General features: G+C 35.7%; 1 protein-coding gene and 2 pseudogenes across 2 annotated transcripts in view; all 3 read right to left on the reverse strand.

Annotated features, from left to right (window-relative positions):
* PJA2 (praja ring finger ubiquitin ligase 2) overlaps positions 1 to 25,776 on the reverse strand; it is a 284,559-nt gene that overhangs the window by 50,924 nt on the left and 207,859 nt on the right. Inside the window, exon 1 of one of the 2 annotated variants that reach the window (XM_039848418.1) lies at positions 13,435 to 13,591. The exons of the other annotated variant lie outside the window; for it this stretch is intronic. The gene's annotated coding sequence lies outside the window, so the exon portion shown is untranslated. Of the gene's footprint in view, positions 1 to 13,434; positions 13,592 to 25,776 lie in introns of those variants that run through there. 2 annotated transcript variants of the gene reach the window in all.
* On the reverse strand, positions 1,199 to 1,317 carry LOC120591052 (uncharacterized; annotated as a pseudogene).
* On the reverse strand, positions 21,512 to 21,629 carry LOC120591026 (uncharacterized; annotated as a pseudogene).

Consider the following 25,776-nt stretch of genomic DNA (forward strand, 5'->3'; position numbering starts at 1 on the left):
CATAAGCGAAACTTAGAAACTGTTTCCCAAGGTTGATATGAGGGGACCACTGACCAATTCCCTATCACTTAAGAAAATTCTAATACAGATGTTGACTGACTTCTAACAGTTCGACTTAACGATTTATTGGCTTTATGATGGGGGTGAAAGCAATACGAACATTCAACAGAAATCATACTTTGAATTTTGAACTTTTCTCAGGCTAGCAAGCAATATGCGGTATGATACTCTTTTGATGCTGGACAGCGGCAGTGAGCTGCAACTTCCAAAGAGGCACAGGATCATGAGGGTAAACAATCGTGGTCTATATAGTGCACTGTTTTGCACTTTTTGGATACCATGTTCAATAAATTACATGAAATAGCCAATATTTAATTATAAAATAGGCTTTGTGTCAAAAGATTTTGCCAAATTGTAGGCTAATGTAAGTGTTCTAAGCCTGTTTAAGATAGGCTAGGCTAAGTTATGATGTTTAGTAGATTAGGTATATTAAATGCATTTTCAACTCAACATATTTTCAACTTATGATGGGTTTATCAGGATGTAACCTAATCATAAGCCAAGGAGCATCTGTATTGTAACCAATAACTGTTAAGAATAATGTCACTGCTTTCTCACTACTTTATAACAATGTACCCGAGTCTCATTCCATGTTTTGTTTTGAGTGCTCCTGGTTTACAAGTTTCTTTTTGATACGTACACAATAAACTTTTACTAATTACTACTTCAGCGATTCACCGGCTTTACTTCTATTCTTTCTGAACTTTTGACTGTTTGTGGCAACAGAAGTTGGATCAAAAGAAGACCCCCACTCTCCGCCCCCCGTCGATGACTCCAAGGCTAGTGAGCAAACAGAAGCTGGTACCCACAGAGCCCATTGAGCTTACTGCTTTCTCGCCAATCTTGGAATTCAAGGCTAAGTCTCTCTCATGTCCAACCTCCTCACTCTTTACATTTCGAGCTCTCCAACTTTATTGTGCATACCTATATTTTGTTGAAACTTCTTGGTAAGTCATCCTATTCTGTTCAAAACAGGGGAAAACACGTGAATGATCCTGTGCTTTAGAACAGCTGTCAGAAAACAAGGCCTTCATAGTTAAGGCATTTTAGGAAATCTAAAGGCAAAGATGGGTTCCACCTGGTCGATGGACCAGGATCTTTTTCTTTTCTTTTATTTATTTTTATTTTTTATGTTTTACGCCTACAGCACCTGGTCTTCCTAGGTGGTCGCCCATCTAAGTACTAACCAGGCCCAACCCTGCTTAGCTTCGGAGATCAGACGGGATCAGACTTGTTCAGGGTAGCATGGCCATAGACAAGGACCAGGATCTTATGCCTTTTGGAAAATGGGTGAACTTCTGGAACTGTGGTGGCCACTTTGGGGAACCTTTAACTTAGATAAGTTCACCTTAAGGGACACCCTGAAAGGATTCTAAACCTCTGTGAAATAATGAAATGTATACTTTGACTTGAAGCTTCTAAAAGATACAAGACTCCAAAAACAGATCTAAAAGGATCCTTACGGCATGCAAACAAAAAAATCTTTGGTAAAAAATTAACCACCCGAACAGGTAACTAACTTAGTCCATCTGCCAGAAACACAATTTGTATCCAACTATTTGAGTTTTATACATGAGACACGGCCAAAATTTTTTAAACAAAGCTATAAGACGTTGCATCTTTCTGTATATTTATCTGTGTGTATGTTATGTGACATTTTTCTACCTCCAAATGGTATTGTCAAATGAATCTGTAAAGAGCTTTGTCTTAAAAATTAAGTATTTATATAAATCAATATACCCTCAAAAATTTAGAAATTAACCCAAATGTTTTTTTAAGTTCACATGATCTAGAATAACCTTTAATAAATAAAAGCTAGTTTCAGTTTGTTGGTTTAATAAAAGCAAAATTTGTCAATAAGAAAAATAACAAGATACTGGTTAGCTGTTCAATGTCTAACCCAAGCATAATTATTAAAAGCAAGTAATTTAAATAAAAGTTCATATTAAGTTAAACTAATGGATAGTCATTTAATATCTAAATCATTTCCAAATAAGATAAATATTAACTGCTAAACATAACTTTATATATTTTATTTTAAAAATTTTTACAGAGGCAAAAGATACTTGAGTCTATTAATAAACAGGTTTTGTAACAATCTGAAAAATTTATTATAAGACTATACTTCTAGAAACTATAAAATGTATTTATAAACTTGCCCATCCACAATTGTTTTCTTTTTTTAAAGATTACTGGCATGCTCTTAGTAAGAAATTATAAGGTTTTTTTTTTTTTTGTACCTTTAATGAAATCTGAAAACAACAATTCTGTTTTATGAAATATTTTTGGTGCTTTGAGTTGTCTTTATCAAGTCTTTGATTACACAGAAAAATAACTGAATCTTCTCTATTAAAAGAGCTATGTAACTTTCTGTATTTCCTTTTGAAATCTTTTAATTGTCACTAGGTTGAATGGATGGGGGAAAGGGGGAGGGGGAGGAAAAAGAGAGCGAGCGAGCACGAGAGAAGAGAGACAGCGCTCTCAACAGATCTCTAATCATGGTCATTTTTAAGTTTTTTTTTTTGTCATTTAAAGATAGTTACCGTTTTACTCTGATGCTTTTATGAGTGTTCCTGCAAAAGTGCTCCATGGAAGAGACCCTGACAAGTACTCTAAAATGTGGATTTTAGATACATTTAAGATTACAACACTGAACTGATTATAAGACTTTTAAAACTTTAATATAGAACTGACTGATTCATAAAGCTGCTAACCCAAGACGAAGCAAAAAAGAATTACATAACAATGAATGAACTAATTAAGATTATAATTTTTATGACTTCTTTTAAAACACTGCTTGTTCTTTAATGTTTTGTTTCAAGATTTAAAGGACCCCCTTTTTTCTTCCCTTTTATGTCATCTGTACTTGAGCAATTTGATGAAGTGAATCTTTGCAACAAAAGTCAAAAAATTTTTCTCCCTATCTGATCCATCTAGAATTCAGAAGCTCTTATTATATATTCTTATTTCCCATGACAATATTTGCATTTGCATAAGTTCAGTAAGAATCTGTTCTCTTGTAAGAGGACATAATCGAATAAGTCCTTAGCTTGGCAGGCTAGCCTGGAGAAGTTTTTGAAAATCCAATCTGAGATTTCTTCTGACAAATTCCAGCAAAGCTGACTTAAAAGAGCCTATATGGTCAATCACAATTCTTTCTGCACACATGTAAATAATTAGGCCAAATGTATTGAAACTAGATTTAAAATGCACACAAATTAGTCTTACTGTGGTTATCTTTGATAGAAATGGAGATGATTATAAAGAGAATTATATTTCAGCAATATACCTTTGTGAATATCAGATTCTAGTGCTGTTAACTGTCTTCCAGGTTTTTCTCTACCTGTAAACTGGACTGGATCCTGAATTTTTCTAGTTTCCTCCAATACCTGGCTAGAACTTGCACTCACTGATTATGGTATTAGCTGTGGGTTTTATGTTGATATTGTTTTCTTCTAGTCCTACTTTAATGAGGATTTTTAACACAAACTAATGTTGAATTTTGTCAAATGATTTCTCTGTATCTACAGAGATGACCTGTATTTCTACATTGTTTGGTTAAAGAAGTGGATCACATTGATTAATTTAAAAACATTAAACCAATCTTGCACTCCTGGAACAAATCTGTGATATAGTACCTTTTTTTATATATCACCAGATTATTTCTGTATCTATGTTCTTAAGAAATATTGCCCTATAATTTCTTTTCTTTGTCATGTTATTGTCAGGTTTTCCTACTGGGATTATATTAAAATTATAAAATACCCTGATAATTTTTTTCTTTTTTAATTATCAGAAGAGTCTGTATATAACCGACATTGTATCTTACTTAAACGTTTGGAATATTTTCCAGTGATACCATCTGGGCCTGCAGTTTTCTTTATGTAAAGGTTTTTGATAAATTCAATTTGTTTAACAGATATTGGGCAACTCAGATTTTTCATTTCCTCACGTCAGTTTTGGTAAATTGTTTCTTAAGGATTATGAACTTCCGTTCAAGTTACCAAATGTATTAATATAAAGTTGTTTATAATTTTCCTTTATTAATAATATCTATAAAATCTGTTGTGATGCTTCCTTTTTCATTCCTGGTATTGGTAATTTGTGTTTTCTCCCATTTTTTGTTGATCAATTCATTATATATTACTTTAAAAATGTTCTCTCAATAAACTGACTATAAACTTCCCTATTTTATTTATTTCTACTTTTATATTTACTACTTCCTTCTACTTTCTTTGGGTTTGTTTTTTCTCCCTTTAGTTGTGAGTTTATACTACTTACTTTCGACCTCTCATCTTTACTAATATATATTCATATAAAACTATAAAGTTCTCTCAAAGAATTTCTTCAGTTGTATTCTACAAGTTTTGTAATATTTTATTGTTTTTTTCAATCAAAACATTTCTTACTTTCCATTATGACTTTGTTTTTGATTCATGGACAATTTTAGAAATGTCTTGCTAAATTTCTAACATTTGGAGCCTTTCTAAATATTTTTGTTACTGAGTTGAAATTAATTCCAAAGTGGTTAAAAAACTGCACTGTGTAATTTCCATCCTTTAAAATCTGTTATTTAAGGTATTTAATGATCAGAATATTTTGGCAAATATTCCATGTACACTTAAAAAAATTAGTCTTCAGTTGTGAGATACAATGTTCTATACATGTCAATTATGTCAAGTTGATTAATCATGTGAAATTTTCTATCCCCTTAATATTTTTATATAATTGCTCTACCAGTTATTTTAAATGTATATTTAAAATCAATAGCTATAGATGCATATCTATATTTCCTGTTATATTAACTTCTATATTCAGAAACTATATTATTAGATGAATACATGCTTAGATTATGTCTTCTTGATGAACTGACCCACTTATATTTTCCTCTTTAATTCTTATGTTACGTCTTGCCTTAAGTCTATTTTGTACAATGTTAATATAGCCACATCAGCTTTCTTTTGGTGGGTTTTTGCACAAATACTTATTCCATTTTTTTACTTTCTTCCTATCTGAGCCTTTACATTCAAAGTGGTTTTTTCTACGAACAGAATATAGTTGGATTATACTTACTTAAAAAGCCTAACAATATTTTTATTTCTACTGAAGTATTTAATCCATTTAAATTTAACATAATTACCAATATAGATATGTTTAAATATCATTTTATTATAATTTTCATTTTTCTCATCTGTTCTTTCTTCCTTTATCCTTCCTTCCTTGACTTCTTTGGTACTGAGCGACTTTTTTTTTTTACTACACCATTTTATTTCATCTACTAGCTTATTTGATAATTCTTTTAATAGTTCCCCTAGAAATAACAAAATGCAGCCTTCTTGCATGCTGGATATTATTTTCTAAAGGCTCTGGATAACTTACTTCCCTCTAATGAGTGTTTTAAGTTTCCTTCTGTCAAGCAATCATATTGCAGGTAAAGATGAAGAGTACAGAATCTCTGAGAATGCTGAAACATAGAAAGTTGGCAGCTACTCATACACCTTATTTGGAGATCTCTACTAGGTGCTGAAAAGACTGGAAAGAAGCTAGGCGATTAGAGACCATTTTTCAGTGGTGGAAGGAAGGGAGTGACTGCCAATGAGGGAAGGAATGAAACCCTACCTAAACCCTAATCCTTACAGGGGGAAAAAAAAAAAAAAGCGTTAAATCACTGGGAGGAGGGCAGCAATCTCTGCCCTCCACTGTGGCTGTGAGACAGGTAAAAGAAAAAAGGCTTTACTCTTGGGGTAGGGTTGGGAAACAGATGAAGGATATCAAGAATGAAAATAAAAATGCAGGAAATAAAAAAACAGAGATGAAGAGTATATTTTATGGGCTCATAAAAAGACTAGTTAAGTATAAGTGACCTTCAAGCTGGGTCATAAGAAATTATCCAAACTAAGATACAAAATAATTTTTTAAAAGTGTAGGAGAATGGAAACAGAACAGAACAGAACCTCCAAGAGTTGTGGGATTGTATCGAATGAACTACCATGTGTGTAACTGGAATCCCACAGGGAGGACAGTAAATAATACAGAACAAATATAAGAAGAAAAATGCTGAGAATTGTGCAAATATGATTTAAGAAATCAAACCAATACATCTGAGAAGCTCAGTAGCCTGGAAGGCTGCATTTTCATATTTCTAGGGGAAATATTAAAAATCAGGTTAAATATAAAACGCATATACACACACCCAAGAAAATCATATTCAACCTACTATAAAAACTGAACAATAAAGGAACCATGTTTGATGCAGAGGAATAAAGAATTAAAACTACCTTCTTGTCAGAAACTATGTAAGCCAAAAGAGTATGTAATGGTGACCTTAAAATGATATAAGACAAACACTATGGACAAGAATTTTAAATCCAGAAAAATATTGTTCAAAAGAAAATGTAAAATAAAGTACTTTTAAGCCAATCCAAGAGACTTTGTTACCAGTAGACCTGAACTGCAAGAAATGTGAAATGAGTTCTGCAGGCAGAAAGAATACAAGACAGACACTTGATTCTACAAAGAAGTGTAGAACTCTGAAAATAAAGTGAATGTAAATGTAAAAAATTTTTTCCTTATTTTTAGTCACTTAAAAACTGTGTAAAGTACCACTGTCTGATAAAATTTTGTGAGATGACAGAAATGTTCTATATCTTACACAGTTCAATGCTAAAGCTAAAAGCTATGAGTGGCTACTAAGTCACTGAAAAATGGCTAGTACACCAGAAAATTAATTTAAACTTAATTAATAAAAACTACTCTAAATGCAAAGTTATATAGACACAGTGGACAATGCAGGTCTAAAGCAAACATAATAAAATAGCAAAGTATTATGAATGTACGGAATAAGTAAAAATAAGATGTATGACAATAATAGTGCAAATAGTAAAGAAAAATTTAAAACATTGCTGTAGGGCTCTGACACTATATAAAAAGTGCTATTATACTGCTTGACTATAGACTGCAATTAAAGATGTATAACGTGAATCACAGAGAAACCAGGATAACTTTTTTAAAGAGGCAAAATAAGTATAAGTAGCAAGCCAATAATGAAGATAACATGGACTCAAAAACAGAGAACATAGAGTAGATGGGTTAAATAGAAAATGACTAGTAAGATGGAAGATTTAAAGCCAATCACAATAATAACATTAAACATAAGTGGTGTAAATAACATAATTAAAAAGTCAGACTGTCAAGATGGATTAAAAAAGTGGGTTGTCCATAGCAAACCCACTTCAAATATAAAGACATAAATTCAAAGTAAAAGGATATATTGTGCAAACACTAATCAAAAGAAAGGTGTAGTGGTGATTATTAATAGCAAAAAAGTAGACTGTAGAAGAAGGAATACTACTTAAGTAAAAAAGTAATATTATATAATGATAAAGAGGTCAATTCACCAAGAAGATATAACAATCCTAAATATATATGCATCTAACAACAAAGTTCAAACTACATGTAGCAAAACTTGTTAGAACAAAAAGGGAAAACAGACAAATCTGCGATTACACTTGGAGACTTGAATTCTTCTTGCAGTGATCAACAAAACAAGTAGACAGAAGCTCAGTAAGAACACAGAAAACCCAAGAAGCACCATCAAACAACTTGATCTGACAATTACAGAATATTTAATATAAAATACAGAAATATTTTATATGGGATAAAGAACTTATAAAATATTCCACCCAAAAGCAGAATACACATTATTTGAAAGTGAACATGGAACATTTACCAAGTCTGACCATATTCTGGACCATTAAAAAAAACTTAAAAGAGCTTAAAAGAAGTTATACAATGTATGTTATCCTCCTACAACAAAATTAAACATAGAAATCAATTATAGAAAGAGTTAGGCAAAATCACCAAATATTTGGAAATTAAACAACACACTTCTAAATAATCCATGGGTCAAAGTGAAGGCCACATAAGAACTTATAAAATATCAACAAATCAAAATTGTGGGAACATCTAATGCAGTACTTAGAAGGAAAAGGAGAAAGGTCTCAAATCAATGAACTAATCTTACATCTAAAGAAATCATAATAGAGTTGATTTAAACCCAAGACATACAAAAATAGTAAAGAGCAGAAATCAATGAAATTGGAAATGTATTTTTAAAAGTATCACTACAGATGCTAGAGACATTAAACGGATAATATACAACTTTACCACAATAGATGAAATAGACAAATTCCTGAAAGATACAAACTACTAAGGCTCACATAGTGATTAAAAGTGACTCATACAAAGACTGAAAGCTTTCAAGAAGAAATAAGACAATCCTAATCATCCTATACCTATTAAAGTAAAAACTTTTCAACAACAAAATAACTCTAGGCCCAGATGGGTTAGCTTGCAAACTCTTAACAAACATTTATAAAACAAATACTAACATTAACCAAAACTTTTCAGAAAATATAAAAAGAAATAATTTCCAACTCTATGAAGCCAATATTATTCTGATACAAAATTATGAAAAAGCATCTTTCATAAACATAAATTTAAAAAAAGCACTCAACAAAATATTAGCAAACCTAATCCACCAATGTTTAAAAATGATAATACATCACATCCAAGTTAGGTACACTTAGAGAATGCAAGGCTGATTCAACATTTGAAAATAAATAAACCTAATTCATCTTCTTAACAGATCAAAGAAGATACACCACATGATCATCTCAATAAATAGAGCAAGAAAACTTGAGCAAACTCAATGTCTAGTCATGATAGAAACTCTCAGCATTCTAGGAAGATAATGGGAATATCCTTAACTTAATAAAAGGCCTATTACACTTAATGTAATAACATATCATATATAATAATATATAAGTTGATAAAAGGCCCTTTATACTTAATAATGAAAGACTGAAAGCTTTCCTCTTAAGATCAGGAACAAGACAAGGATACCAGCTCTCACCACTCCTGTTCAATATTATGTTGGAGGTCCTAGCCAGTGAAATAAAGGAGGAAAAAGGTTATATACACAGAAATAAAACTTCTATATTTGCAAATGACATATTTACATAGGAAAATCCTATAGAATCCGCAAGGGGAAAAAAAAAAGCTAGAGTAAGTGAATTTAGCAAGGTTGCTGGATTCAAAGTTTACAAAAACCAACTGTATTTTTATATACTATCAATGAACGGCATACTAAATTTTAAGAAAATTACCATTTACAATGGTATCAGAAGTAATAATATACTTATATATAAATCTAACAAAATATGAGGACCAACATCTGTATGCTGAAACTATAAATGGTGATGAAAAAAATCAGAGATTTAAATAAATGGAGCTACCCTGTGTTCACTGATTAGAAAACTCAACATTAAGATGTGATTTCTTCCCAAACTGATCAATGCATTCAATACAATCTAAATGAAAATCCCCTCAGTATTCTCTGTAGAAAACAAAATATCACTTAAAAAAAAAAAATGTTATGGAAAAGCAAAGGAAGTAGAATAGCCAGGATGATTTTGAAAAAGAATAAAGTTGGAGGATTCACATTATCTGATTTCAAGACTTATTAGAAAACAATGACCATAACAATGTGGTACTGGAAAATTACAGGTCAAAGGGAGAGTCCAGAAATCGATTCACATATATGGTCAATTCAATTTGACTAAGTTAATTCGATGGATAGAGATAGGTGTTTCCAACAAATGGTGCTAGAGTCAGAAAAGTGAGCCCTGACCCTTATCTCACGCCACATAAAAAATTAACTCAAATGGATGATACACCTTGACATAAAAGCCAAAACTATAAAACTTGTAGAGGAAAGCATAAGAGGAAATCCGTACAACTTTGCACTAAGTGAATTTAGGAACACAGAAACACGAGTCATAAAAGAAAAAACTGACAAACTGAATTTAATCAAAATTAAAAGTGCCTCTATTTTAAAAAGGAAAATGAAAAGGTAAGCTTCAGACTGCAATGTGTGTATATGTGTCTGTGTGAGTCAAAGGACTTGTATAAAAATGTATAAAGAATTCTTACAACTCGTAAGACAAACTCCCCAATGTTAAAAAATGGTGAAAGATTTGAATAGATACTTCATAAAGAAAGACATAGAAATGACCCATTAATACGCAAGTAAATCCTCAGTGTTATTTATCAGATAAATACAAATTAGTTACAGTGCAATAGTACCACATATACGTTAGAGGGGCAAACATTAAAAAGACTGAAATAACCAAGTGTTGATGACAATGTAGAGTAACTGGAATTGTAAAATGGGAACAGTTTGGCAGATTCTTATTTTAAACATTCACTTACCATATAATCTAACAAACCCATTTCTAGATATTTATCCAAGAGAAACAAAAACATATGTTCACACGAAAGCTCATGAATGAATGTTCACAGCAGCTTTATCAATAACAATCCAAACTGGAAATAATCCAAATATCCATATATAGGTGAATGGCCAACAAACTAGTAAATACCATGGATTCAGCAATAAAGTCATGAACCAGTAAAGCACAAAAACATGGATGATCCTCAAAAACATCATGCTGAGAAAAGAAAGGTCAGATGCAAAAGAGTATATATTATATAATCCCATTTATATAAAATTCTAGAACAAGTAAAACCAATTTGTAGGAGAAAAAGAGGACAACTGGTTTCCTGGAGCTAAGGATGAAAATGTGACTTACTACAAAAGAGAAAGGAACTTTAGAGATGACAGAAATATTCTATATCTTGATGTGGTAATGAAAATACACTTGGTTGTGGTGGTGGTGACATGGGTGGTATAAACTCTGCCACAATACACTGAGCTGTACATTTTAAATATATACATTTTATTGTATGTAAGTTGAGTCTTTAACTCAACTTACATACAATAAAGTTGAGTCTTTATAAAGGAGCTCTCTTGGGAAAATATTACCCAGGGAATATTGGTGATGTTTTACATAACTACTCTATAAAGATATTAAAAATACTAATGAAATTCAACACACATTTACGGTGTTTTAGAAATGAAAAATAACAAAATTATCTTGGAAAGCCAAGAATAGAAGAAAATAATTTAATGTTTTCTATTTATCAGAAAGCTTCAACAAAACATAATTGATGCTAAAATATCAGAAACACTCCCCTTAAAGTTAGAACACCAAGTTTTTAGCTCTCACTGCTATTATTCAACATTATACAGGACATACAACGAAAGCAATGAGGAAAACACGCAAGGTATAAAAACTGAAAAGAAAGGCACACAACTGCATATTTTTGATAATCATCAATTCAATGAAGTAATCAGATAAAAAAAAATCCAAAGTTTTCCTATAACCAGAAAAAAATGAGAAAATGTTACTGAAAATTTCCATCCACCAAAGCAATCAAATCATAAAACGGCTAGAACTATTAAAAAGAAATGTTATACCTTTGAGGAAAAAAAACTATAGAGGTTTCTTTAAGAATATAAAGCAAGATGTGAATAATAGAAAGATAGCATACATACAGATATTTCTGAGGAGAGAGAGTATCATAAAGCTCAATTCGCTCCAAAATAATCTAAAATTTAAATATAACCTTACTGAAAATACCTAAGAATTTTTTATTTAATTTACAAGTTGAGTTTAAAGTTCATCTGGAGAAATAAATAAAACAGTTAGGAATAACTGTGAAAAGAGGAATAAGGAGGAAAAAATGGTTATCAAAGTTTAAAATATGCACACCCCTTAATCCAGCAATTCCATTTCTAGGAATCCATGCTCCAGAAATAATCATAGAAAGTTTCCCAAACAGTTGACTCTTAGGATGAAAGAAGGACTAGAAATGGGAGAAGAATCTTACAATCATCCATATTGTGTAAATTTTTAAAATGAGGAAGATTTAAAGTTTGCAATTAAAAACTAATCAATAAATTAAAAAGTTGGCTTTAAAGAAAGCATTACTTTGATTGCAAAAGGAAACTAAATGTCTTTCAGTAAGGGAATGCTTATATAAATTATAGCCCATTCAAACTAATAAAAAATCCCTTAGCCTTTTAAAAGTATTAGGGGGATCTATGCAACAAGTAAAGATGTCCAAGGTATAAAATTAAAAAAAAAAAAAGCAAAGGATATACCAATGTGTTTGGTATGCCCCACCCCTCAACAACTTTACATTGTGTTTAAAAGTGCATTTAAAAAGATGCTATAAAATTGTTAACTCCAGACACTGAAATGGGACTGGCGGGGGAGGGGGAGAGGGGAAAAGAAATGTTATTTTACCTAACAGTCTTTTTCTATATTGTTGAATTTTACATCGAACTTGTATTTCTGTAATTAACTTAAAAAAAGTTAAAGTTACTGCATATAAAAATGACATGAAGTCCATAAAACAAATAAATAAAAAAATAGTTTTAATGTTTATTTCTGGTATCTTCATGTTTATTTACATACTCTTCCAATGATTTGTAGTCTTCAGCAAAGGTGACTGCCATTTTAAAGAAATCTGACCAAACAGTTCAGGATAAAAATAACAATATATTAAGCCTTTTTTAAAAAATCAGAAACTTCACAGAACCAGCAGATCCACAGCAGTGTCTGTCTATGCGTACGTAAAAAATAAAAATAATGCCTGGAGTGGTAAATCTCATGAATAGAGTATTATTCCTCCCTGCAAAACGACTATTTACCTTCTTCTTTCTTTAACTTGATCTGAGAGGCTTTAAACTCACCATTTTGAATATGCGCAAAATGATTAAAAGCAGTAATCTTAGGGAGGCCACAAAAGAGGTGCTTTGATCCGACATCGTTAGTGGAGAGAAGCATTGATGGAATGGTGCTAATATCGGGAGAACGACTGCTATGGTTTGTACAGGATGTCTGCGTGCCCAAGTCTCAGGGACAATCGGGAAAAACGCAAATACAGCCAGCAGAGCGACGGTAACGGAAGGTTTTTCGGGAGAGGGGGGCTGAAGGCCTATGGCGTAAGATGGACCAGCTCTAAACTGGGTGAAAATGGGCAGAGAAGGTGGGGGGAGGGAGGCGGTGTTAGTGAGGAAACACTCAAACAGTCGCGAGTGAGGGGAGAAAGGCAGCGGGGTCCTTGGCCAAGGTACCAAGGACAGCAGTAGCAGCCGGAGAAAGCGGACGGTGGAGACCCCCGACACCAACCGATGTCATCCGCCAGAGGCCGCGGGGCGCGGCAGCCGCGGCCACGGCCACGAGCGCGGCCCCAGGTCCGGGCTGGACAAGGCCCAAGAGGCGAAGAAGGCCTCTTACGGCCATCAACCCCACCCACCATGGCCGGCGCAGCGGGCAAAGGACAGGCCCCACTCCCTCTCGAGGAGAGAAATTAAGAAATGGAGGAGGTGAAGGTAGCAATTTCCTCGCCCCGACCCTCACAGACCCGATGTGAGAACAAGCCAGATTTAAAAAAAACCCTCACCGAACCGTGCAGCGGCTCCGGAGCGAGAACAGCGCTCGGTCCTCCACCCGCCACCACCGCCTTCTTCTCCGCCTCCAACTCCTCCCCCGCCGAACGCGCAGCGGCAGGTGGCGGCGGCAGCGGCGGCAGCGGCGGCGGCGGAAGCAGAGGCGGCGGTGGCGGGTCCCGCCCCTTGCGCCGCAGCAGAAGCGAAGGAGGAGGGCACACAAGCCCCGCCCCTAGGACAGCAACGACCAATAGACTTAAAGAGCCCCTGCAGGAAAAGTGCACATATCCAATCGGAACTTGAGTGGGCTTACGTCAATGGTTGGGACGTGGCAGAAAAGGGAATAAATACTTTAACTGTCTCTACGCCTTGGCCCTTCCTTCTCGGCCAGGGAGACCTCACAGATTGGCCGAAGAACGGAGGACGAAGTCACACCTTCCCACCCCACGCCCCAGTCGGGACCCGCCTCCTTTTCCTGCAGCACTGCGACGTTTGCGGTGGGCGGGGCTCCGTTGCTGGGCTGGAACAGCACTGGCTTTTGTGGTTTGAGCTGGGAGAAGAGGGCGGGGTCTCAGGGAAAGGGAAGCGGGTGTGGAGAACTAAGGGATGGGCCGGCACAGCTGGACTTTTTCAGAAATTATAACAGCAATAGCCAAAATGGAGGCGTTGAAATCAACTCGAATTCGACTAGAAATCTGACTAATAAGGTTGAGATCTCTTGGCATAGCGTTCATCAGTTGCAGTACAGATATGAGCGGGACAAAAAAATAGACAGAAGAAGGGCACGATTGCCCATACTGACTCTGAGCACTATATGGTGCCTTTTCCCCTTCCACCCTGCAGTCATATTTGATTCAATTGGGGCGGGGACGGAGAATAGAGAGTTTCCTCTTTGTAGCCGTGGCCGGACCAGAGCCTTCCAGTTTTCATCTCGAGGGCTGACCGTTTGTCAAGCTGGGAAGTAACAGCTCCTGTTACATGCAACTAAAATAAATATAGCAGCTGTAGTCCCTGAACCCCTTGCTTAAGCCCCGGTAAACAGTTTAGTTAATCATGTCGGTGATGCTAAATTCTTTCTTCGTCCCGCACATGTCCTCTTTTTTCATTCTGAAGATGTCTGCTTCTCTAATTACAGTCCTGCTCTCCGCTCTTCTTATTCCTAACCCCCTCTACACACACGCCCAGGGCCCAGGATATATTTATTGCATCCCCTCTCCCAAGAATTAAAAAACCCACTTCTTGCGCTGTTTCTGCTAACTGCAAAATCTCCTGCCAGTAAACCGAAACTAATTTTTATTTTTTTGGTATTGATGAAAACAAATTATCCAAAATTTACTAGAGAAATTTAAGTTACGAGAATTTGCTAGACAAGTTGTGCAACCAAATCTCAGTCCACCCTTGTAGTAATTTCTTACCCACAAATCATTTCCGACTTGGTATTTCTCTGCTTCGCACATGTTGCTCTAGAAATTGTGGCTCTTTTTCCATCCAAGTCTCTCCCTCCTTAAAAGAAAATTCATGATTTAATCACATTTCCCTACTTTCCCTTTAGGATGTTGCATGTTGATCCAATTGGATACTCAACCTGTTTGTTGGAGCAGAGTTTCCCAAATTTCAGCCCTTTTCATTTCATATCTGTGTATACTACTCATAGTATTATTATTTCTTTAAATAAACGCTTTTCTTCAATTCTTTAAGAGGGAAACTATAAAAGTAGTATAAATGGAAAACCTCTATTACTTAGTTGAAAAGAACTGTAAGAAAATGAACAGAAGACTGTGTTTTTAAATTCTGTCTAGAAACTGTCTACTCAAGGCTTTGAGCCTAAAAGCCCATTTCTTGTTAAAAGAGCAGCTTACCAAGCCGTAGACACCTATTAAAGACCAAGCGCACAAATGGCATTTCTATCATGATGTAATCAAAAGATAGAAAAATAGAATCTCTTTTTTACCATGTGAGTCATTGTTTTTAACCCTGCAAGCATGTCCCAACTAAAGTCATCCAAGGCAAAAGTGATTTCTGTTACTCTGTAGGACACACTGGCTGCTGCAGAGGCTTAAAGTATGCATTCCAGAATCAAACAGGCCATATTTTTATACTAGCTCCTGCATTTAGAGCTGTATGCCTCTGGGCAATGTATTTACCTTTTTGACTTCAATTTCCAATTTAAATATGGAGAAAGTAATAATGCCCATAGGTCATTATATAAATTAAAATAACCTAGTAAATGTAAAGCATATTATACCTAGCATGTAGTAAGTACTAAATATATATTAGCTTATGTACTGTATTTATTATGTATACAGAGAGATAATATGTATTATTGACTTATATGTATTATTATTGTTGATTTTAGAGGTGAGAAGCACTCCCTAAGGCAATGGGTTGAAGATACCACATGGTGTAATGCGGTGGTTCTTAAAGAGTGGTCCCCAGACCAACAGCATCAACATTACCTGAGAACTTTTTAAAAGTGCACATTCTCAGGCAGGTTCAATGTCAGGCCTGATTTGGAAATTCTAGGTGTGGGGCCCAGCAATTTGTATTTTAGCAAGTCTTCCAGGTGACTCTAATGCACATAAAGTTATGTGTACATTGTAATAGAAGGAAGTTATGTGTACATTGTAATAGAAGGAGGATTGGTCAAGGAGAGGACCTGAGTTCTAATCACAGCCTTAGAGTGACATCAGTAAAAGGAAGACATAAGGACCTCTGAAAATTCTTTTATCCACAAAAGCAATGAAAAAACTAGCAAAATCGTCAAAAGCAGCTTTTTCAGAATGCTGGAAATTAGCCAAAGGCTTGCAGCAGTCTAGGAAGCATTTATTCAAGAAAAACAGCTGAATCTCAGAAAGAACAGTGAGCTTTAAGATGTTTTGACTTGCTCTAACCCAATTCCCTTGTATCCAGCTTTGCTTGTAGCTCTGAAAAACAAGAGCCCACAATTGTGGTGAAAAACAGCAGCCTGGCAGCCAACAGATGAGACAGAATGAGGCTGGAACTCCTTCAAAGTCTAATTCCAAAAGAATAGTCACTGATCTGGTGGTCCCCTAAAAGATCACACTTGCCAGGCTGTCTTCGTTTGATTTGATTCAGAATCAAACTCAGCACCAAAAAGCCTTTCCCTAGAAGCTGTTGTCAAAAACAATAAGAGGGAATGGATTGACTTTGCTGCTGCCTTAGGCAATGAAAACAGTTGCGGCAACAATAGGTTAATCAGAAAACTCAAAACGAAAAGCTGAAGAATGTCCCTAGGAACTTTGAAAAGTTCCAACATATGCATGGGAATCCAGAAATCTACATACATGTCCAGTATTGTGCTAAACTGTGTACAAGCTCAGGAAAGACTTGAGAAGGCCCTAAGCATTCACCTTAGGCTGACCGTGAGGCTCCATATAAGCAAGAAGTGAAGGCTATGGGAGAGTTGACAACTGCCTGACAACAGACCCTCAATGAACACTGGGAGACATACTGGTTCCAGGTATTTAAGGAAATCTCTGTCTAACGATTAGCTGAGCACTAAGCTAACCAAGCAGGATTTTCCATGGCTACATATGAAAAATACAGACTTTACAGAAGTAGTTTAGAAAAGTCACTGAACAAATAAAAAACAACTGCTATAACAAACAACAAAAACACCTAGGTAGAAAGAAGAATCTGATTTCCAGAGTTTTTACATTGTATTTGTAAAATGTCTGGTTTTCAACAAAACCAAAAGTTGGTTCTTTGAAAAGATCAACAAAATTGACAAAACTTAGTTAGAGAGAGAAGACTTAAATAATTAAATCAGGAATGAAAGAGAAGACATTACTACTAATTTTACAGAAAGAAAAAGTTATTATAAAGGAAAACTGAGGACATTTTTATGCTAACAGTTTAGAAACCTATACAAAAATGAACAAATTTCTAGAAAGATACAAACCACAAAAACTGGTTCAAGAAGAAACAGAAAAGTTAATCTTAGCCTTGTCATTTATGAACGGAATGGCCTTAGGTGGGTCATTTAATTTTTCTGAGCATTAGTTCTTGAGGTAGAAAACAGAGATGATAAAGTAATATCTATGTTATAGCATTTCAACAAGGTGATAAGCATAAAGATATACAGTTAAGCCACTATAATAAAACCCTCAAGTGTCGGTAGCACAATATAAGATTATTATTAAAAGCCCATGCAGCAGGATGGGTGGGGACCTCTGCTTCACATTCAGGGACCTGAGCTCTATCATCTCCAATGCAATGGCTTTAATTATAAGTCTGAGCACCAACATCCAACCAGCAGCATGGAGGAAGCAGGGAGGGAAGAAATGTGAAGGATTTCTGAGGTTTTTATGGACCTAGCGTGGAAGTGGCCTAGTCATTAATGATCATGATCTGCCAGCAGACCACCTTGAATCTATGCAAGCTTAGTTTTAGGCTCTGTGAGGACTAGTCTATTTCAGTTTTGTCTTTACTATTAGGATGTAGCTCTTCTTATTCCTAGGGTGTGGTGCTGACTCAGAGTGTCACCCTGCTTGGGTCTCAACTGAAAGCCTGGGGATAATTTACCAAGATCTCTCTCTGGGGAGGACTTAAATTCCTATCGTTGACATCCAGACCGACCATATTGTTACCGAACTCAGGTTCGGCTGCTTGCCACCCATAAGCCAAAAATTCATAAGCAAGTAACTCAGGACATAAGAATTTGGTAGAAGGAAAGCAGGTTTATTCAAGAGCTGGCAACCTGAGAGGAGGGTAGACTGCCGTCACAAAGGTTGTCTTGGCTGCTCTCGGTGCAGGCAGGGGTTATTACAGGGAGAGGGCTGACCAAGGGATAGGGGATAAATTCCAAAGCCCCAGGGAGAGGGCTGCGTTCTGGAGGGGACGGGGTGCCCAAGGCTATTTATTTTGTTTTTTAGGCCTCTGCTTGTTTTTCAGGCCATTTGAGGAGGCAAGTAAAACAAAGGAATGAATAAGGAGTGGGTGAGGAGCTCTCTTTTCTCTGCCAGTCAGCACAAGGACCTGGAGCTGCTCAAGAGGAAGTCTAGAGGACTTTTTCCAGTCAATCTTTTGGCACCAAATGATCTGAGAACTGTTAGCTCCTTTCGAAGTCTGTTTTTAGAGTTCCCAATCAAGCAAATTGTTTATCTATAAGTTAGACATAGGTTAACAAGGCATTTTTATGTATTAAAATATGAGAGTGAGATTGGAAGGACAGAAAGAAAAAAGAATAAAAATGGCTACAATCATAAGACTAGAATAAAACTACAGCAATCACAGTTTAATCCTCACTTCCATTGCTATGGAAGTTTTGTTCATATACTTGTAGTAGACTTGTGGGACAATAATTTACCATCAAATGCTTGAACTTGCAATAAGACATGGTGTTCAGTTCCTCTAGGTGGAGGAAGAGTTCCAAGGTGCATTTGCTTTCTAGTTGTCAAGGCCTGCCTACATAATTTAGTTATTATGATTATTTTGAACATTCTGTTAGAGACTAATATTAACACTGATACAGTTAAGCTTAACTTCACAATTTCTTCTAGGACAGGTTTTATTCCTGATAGTATTCAAGAAAATAAATCAGAAAGCCAAGGGAGTAGGCATACAAAGGTAGAAGGGGATGGGCAGAAAAAAATCAAGTGAGTTATGGTACTATTATATTAAGTAAAGCCTGCCTGAATCAGAGGGGAAAAAAGCTATATCAAAGGAATGAAGCCTGTGTGAGGTTAGTGAGCAGTTATAATTCGTGTTGCAATATGACTGATGAAATCTCTGCTCAGTTCTTCATAGTCTCAGTTGCTGTTTTCCCTGGGTTTCGCGGAGTCTTGCTCTTTGCATATATCACGTAAGAGTCAGCCAACAACTTAAAGGAAATTTGTATGAAGGTTTTGAGGTTCCTTCTTTGCAGTTCCCTCCTCTTACAGGTTTTCCCACTGAGTTCAGCCATTTTGGCAACTTTGTACCTCTTGTCTCCTCTGTGTACTAAGAATACCACATTCTGCTTGAACTCCAGTCCTTGGCATCACAATGTTTTTAAAAGCTCTCAGAGAAAAAGCCAGGATAATGTGAAGCTCACCTTTGTGTTTCACTTCTATCAAGAATCATAGGCTCTTAAGTCCAACCCATATTGCTAACTCTTCAATGTCTTCGAACATTTGTTTGATATATTTTCCCAGTTTTTATAGTTGCTTTCAGTCGGAAGTTTACTCCAATGGAAGTTAATTCGTTTGCAACCAGAAGTCCACAAGATGGTTGTATTAAAGTTAGAACAGGAAAATATAGTTTTAGTCTAGACTCATGGTTCTTCATCAATAGAATTCCTTCCAAATCTTGATAAACTTCTGATGTTTTTTCTTCCAGGCAGTTTTATGAGTCAGAATTCTTCCCCAGATTGAATTTCTCAAGATTGGTTTAATTCTTTGCTTCCTAACCTTCATGCGTCTCTTTCAGTTTTAATGGTGACTTCCTTAACGCCATCAGGCTTGGATGGGAAAGCCACAGTCTTGAAGACTGAATTTTTTCATAAAGATTAATCTTAATTGACTTGTGTTGATCAAAATCTTTCTCAGACTTTTCTCTCACAGTTAAAGGTCTAGTGGAAGTCCATTTTTCTAGTCATTTGCAGCCCCAAACTCCTGGAATTTCTCCATTTCATTTTTATATTTGCATAAAACCATTTCTTGTTTGAGCTCATCTCTTTCATCTTACACTTTGCTGAATAGTCAGTAGCAGTAATAGACATTCAGTTTTCAAGTCCTTTTCCCTGGAGTTACAGACTCTACAGACGCTTTATCTGTCTCCTAAATTACCACAGTGATAGCTATTATTTAACCAAATGCTTTGAGACTGCATAACATGGATCTCCATCTTTTTAGCATCTGATATCAATTGCTTCCCTATCCATTGACTAACAGCTAAGCCAGTACTATGGTTTACAATATTTTGTTATAAGAAATCTTGTATTAATTAAGCTATACTGGATAATGTAACACATAAAGCCCAAAATGTTATGGAGTAATGTGATGGAAATGTATTTCCTGGAGACATAAGGTCCCCCTAGTGGTGGGAGAGAGAGATAATAGGAGAGAGATACTTTTTTCTACCATAATTCTGTGACCCACGCTGGCAGAGGCTGAGGCTCTTCAACCATATATTCCAAGTTTGTTCTGAGAATCTCAACCAAACAGTTAAAGAACTTTAACCATCTGAGTCCTGATTGAAGGTTCTCAAACTGTTGAACTTGCAACAGCAGCAGCAGCATCACCTAGGAACATGCAAAAGCAAATTTTCAGGCCATGTCCTACCTAGCTAGACTTACTGAATCAGAAACATTATGGGTGGGGCACAGTGTTGTGTTTAATAAGCCCTTTAGGTGATCTAATGCAGGCTAGGATTTGAGAACCATTGGCTTGCAGGACATCAAACTTTGGTTGAGAAGTGGGTGCAGTGACTGGTAAGACTTTCTCTCCTTTTCTGTGAAAGTTTAATTATGAAGAGAGTGTGTGGGCTGAACTATGACAAACAATATAGGTTGGCTTCTTCAGCCTTCCTTATAACCTTCTAACATATCTTCCTATGCTGGAGAAACTGAAAAGTTAAGATCTCCACTTCTTAGATTCTCTTGCTGCTAGGGTTCCAAATGTAATTTAGGTTCCACCAATTAGATACACCCACATGAGATTTATAAGGTCAAAGTGAATGTCATAAGTCAAAGCTACCCTTCTACTGTTTGGTTATTTCTGCCGCTATTACCAGGGCTTGCAATACTTCTATAGAGGAAGTAAAATTACCTCTATCAGCTGTGGCAGAGATCCCAGTATCTAGTCTCGAGTGAAGTAGAACTACCTCTATCAGCTGTGGCAAAGATCCTAGTATCTAGTCTCAAGTCTGCTGCAGTCCAGAGTTATGGGACAATACATTATTTTGTTGATGTGGAGACGATGTGGTTCTGAAGCTGGGAAGTGCAGTGTTGGTTCCTTGAATTGCCAGGTTTTTAAAAATCTTTATATATTTTTTTACTTTTTAGGCAAGGCAACCCTTAGTTGACCTCAAGGATTCCAAGGACCTTGTCAGCTTACAATCCTTTATTTTTTAATTTAATTTTATTTTTTACGCCTACAGCACCTGGTCTTCCTAGGGGGTCTCCCATCCAAGTACTAACCAGGCCCGACCCTGCTTTGCTTCTGAATCAGCTGGAATCGAGCTTGTCCAGGGTAGCACGGCCGTAGACACCAACCAGCTATTGATGCTTGTTTTCCTGCTTGTGGCAAGGGCAGAAGTTCTCTTGGTGGCCCAGTTTTACAGTGTGACTTTGGTGAGTTTTCAAAAGCTCAAATTAGAGCCTATTTCAGCCATCCCAGCCATTGTACATCATATAATAAATCTTTTTTTCTGCTTAAACTTATTGGAGAGGACTAAGTTTTCTGAAACTGATTCTAAATGATACAATAGGTGACCTGTTTTATCCTCCCTGGAAGCTTTTAGCACATTTCCCTATCTTTTGTGTTCTAAAATTTTACAACAATTTGTTCTAAATGGGAGTCTATTTTGATTCATGTGCTAGGCATTGGGTAAAACTTTTCTGTACAAAGACTTAAAACTTTGAGCTCAGGGAATATTTTTCTATATTATTACATTGATAATTTTCTCCCCTCTCTTTTCTTTGCTCTCTGGTATTGTCCAATTCTTTCTCTTACCCTTTGATATTCTCTATTTTTCTCTAACTTTCTAAGGGTTATTAAACTTTAATTCTTTCTCTTGAATTATTTTTAATCTATTATATTTTTAATTTCTAAGATTTCTTTCTTGTCATGCCATATTGCTCTTATTTTTTTGGATATATTCTTTTCCTGACTCTTTCCAAATATTCTCCACTCCTCCTCCCCAGCTTTATCAAAGTATTATTGACGGAAACTGTATATATTTAAATTACATAATGTAATGTTTTGATATACATATACATTATGAAGTGATTTCCACAATGAAGGTAATTAATTAATATCATATCATATAGTTAACTTTTTTGTTATTTTTTGGTGAGAACACCAGAGATATACTCTCTTAGCAAATTTCAAGTATAAAATACATTATTATTAACTAGTCACCATGCTGTACATTAGGTCTCCAGAACTTATTCATATCATAACTGAAATTTGTACCCTATGACCAATATCTCCCTTATTCACACATTCTGGTAACCACCATACTATTTTCTGTTACTAAGAGTTGGCTTTTTGAGATTCCAAACATAAAAGAGATCATGCAATATTTGTCTTTCTGTATCTAGTATATTCCACTCAGACCAATGTTCTCGAGGTTCATCCATGTTGTACAAATGTCAGGGTTTCCATCTTTTCAAAAGCAGAATAATATTCCTCTGTGTGTGTGTGTGTGTGTGTGTGTGTACACACCACATTTTCGTAGACATTCACTATGCCTTCACTTTACTCTGTGGGAGAAGTTGTAGGTTAAAAGGATCCCTCTTGGCACTGTGCTGTGCTACGTTGGGGTAAGGGTGTCATGAGTAAAGTGGAACTATTATTCTTACCATCTTTAATGCATATATTCTTGGAGTTTTTGCTCCAGTGGTGTGCTAAACTTCTCCACTGGACTCTTGGACCTCTTACAAAGGTACTCTTATCTGTGGGTGGCAGTCAAAATCAATGTCCTGTGGAAGAATGATAGAAAACTCCTATTCTACCATTTTGCTGATCTCAAAGGTTCTAATTAAAACTAATTCTAATTTTTTTAGAAGTTCCCTTTTGTTCCTCGAAGTATCTGTTTCCTTCAGTGTTATTTATAGTATTTTTTAATATTAACGTTCCTCTTTCTTCTTGCAAGCTTTCTTCACATATATGATAACTCTTGATTTGTATTTTGATTTGAAATAAATAAATTGTAAGTTCTGTGAATATAATTAAGGTTGTTGACTGGAAGACCTCACTTTAAGGGGAGCTAGCTCTTTTGCTGAAAGAATTGTAACTACTAAAATGCCAAAATTTTGCTCCGGGGCCATTCCATTTCTTCAGGGGAGCAAAAATACATTTATCTTTTCTATCTCAGAGGTAGACATTTGACTGTTTTATTTTTCTGCCATGAAATGTCATATAGAGCTACACTGTCCCATAGCCATTAGCCACATCTAGCTACTAAGCACTTGAAATATAGCTAGTTTGAATTATGATGAATGTAAGTATAAAATACACACAGATTGTGGACTTAGTACAAAAAAAGTATATTTCTATGCTCAGTGCTTATATATGACTTTCAATGATCTTTTTTTCAGTTCTGTATCTTACTTCTTTTCATAGTACTAATTGGACAGAACTTTATACATTTTTTTATTTTTTAAATTAAATTTATTGGGGTAACATTGGTTAATACAGTTATATAATTTTTAGGTGTACATTATAATTTAACATCTGTATATTCTATTGTGCGTTTACCACCTAAAGTCCAGTTTCCTTCAGCTACCATATATTTGATCCCCTTTACCCACTTCGCCCTCCCCCTACCCCCTTATATTAGACCCCCTTTACCCCATTTACTTCCCCCCTTCTCCCCGACCCCACTAGTAACCACTAGTCTATAGTCCTCTGGTAACCACTAGCCTATAGTCCGATTCCTTTGTTTGTCCGATTCCTTTGTTGCTTTTAGGTTTATATCCCACATATAAATGATAACATGTGATTTTCAACTTTTTCTGTCTGGCTTATTTCACTTAGCGTGATTATCTCGAGGTCCATCCAGGTTGTCGCAGATGGCAGTATTTCATCTCTTCTTATGGCTGAGTAATACTCTGTTGTATATGCGTACCACAACTTCTTTATCCAATCATCTATCGTAGGACGCTTCGGTTGCTTCCATGTCTCTGGGGTTCTTTAAGTCTGCTAGTTTCACATCTCAGCTATAATTTCTTCCGAATATTCTTGAATTTTTAGCTTTTTTTTCTGCTTCGTTCCATCACTTACATTCCTTCATTTGATTTCTGTTTTCTAAAACCTGTTGAAAGCTCTAATGTGCTGATGTCCTCCCTCTTATTATTTTTATAATTTAGGATTAGGAGTTTTAAATTTCTTCAATATTATTTTCATATAGATTCAGGAAGAAGAGGAGATAGCATACTGTTAAGAGCATACTTTTTGACATAATAAACTATTGCAACTTAGAGGACATTCTCTGGATCATATACCCGGGTATGTCTTCAGCATTGCCTGGTACAGAGCACTAAAAATAGTAGGGATTCATTTCATTTCTAATGAATCTCAGACTTGTAAGATAAAGTGATGAATTCTGTTTCCTGAGTAGGGGAACTGTATGAATCAGGGTTGTAATTAACCAAAACTAGTTAATTAATGAGGAAAAGAAAATTATTTCAAAGATATTGGGTAACTCCCGGAAATGTAGAGAAGACTGGAGAAGCGAGCTTGGGAAACTGGCAGAAACAAATAGACGCTGAGCATGCAGAATCATAGGTTAAGGCATGCCACATAACCAGGCTGGTGTGGACACTGCTACCACCCTACTGAGGACCAGATGATACAGCCTACGCCAACACAGGATGGTGCTCTTGACAACTCAGCCACTCAGAATTAGCTGCTGTTGTTGCCAGATGAATTCTTCTTTGACCATGCTTCTTTACATCACTAGCTCCTGCGTCAGTCCTTGGAGGGGGCATCTGATTACCAGAGCCTAAGTAATGGGCAAGTGGAGGGTAGGAAAGTAGGTACTGGCATTTTCTGCTATTATAATGGGAAGCTCTGCCTCCCTTAAAGGTTCGTATAGAGGGGAATTCCTCAAACAGGAAAGAGGTTTAGCCAAAAGAAATAACAAATGTCTACTTCAGAGCATGTAGCTAATTTTCAGAACCAACATTCAGCATAACTTTTAGAAATGTGAATGTTTTGATACCTTTAGAAAATATATGCCTCTAATTATAGTAATTATAAAATGCAAAATTACATAGGCTGTGAGATCCACAACACTATATCAGATGATTAGTGAAGAATAAAAAATATGAAGATTTAGAAGAAAGAGTTGATATCAATGGTCCAGCTTCTCGTTCAATGCAGAAATCCTACCTCAAGATCCATTCCAACATTTACAGTATTTGGGGAGCTCACTAAAGTAGGATTTCATTCCAACTCTCAATTTTTAAAAGTAGAATGTTAGAAATTTTCTCCTTATAGAAGATGAAATTTTCCTTCTTATAACATCCATCCATGAGTCCTAGATCTAATGGCTCTAGTTATTCAAGAATAGAGCATAGTACAATAGTCCCTCCAAACCTTATCTGTGGTTTCACATTCCGTGGTTTTAGTTACCCACATTCAACCATAGTCCAAAACTATTAAATGAAGAATTCCGGAAATAAACAA

The sequence above is a fragment of the Pteropus medius genome, unplaced genomic scaffold, assembly GCF_902729225.1.
Source record: "Pteropus medius unplaced genomic scaffold, Ma_sr-lr_union100, whole genome shotgun sequence".
NCBI lineage: Eukaryota > Metazoa > Chordata > Mammalia > Chiroptera > Pteropodidae > Pteropus > Pteropus medius.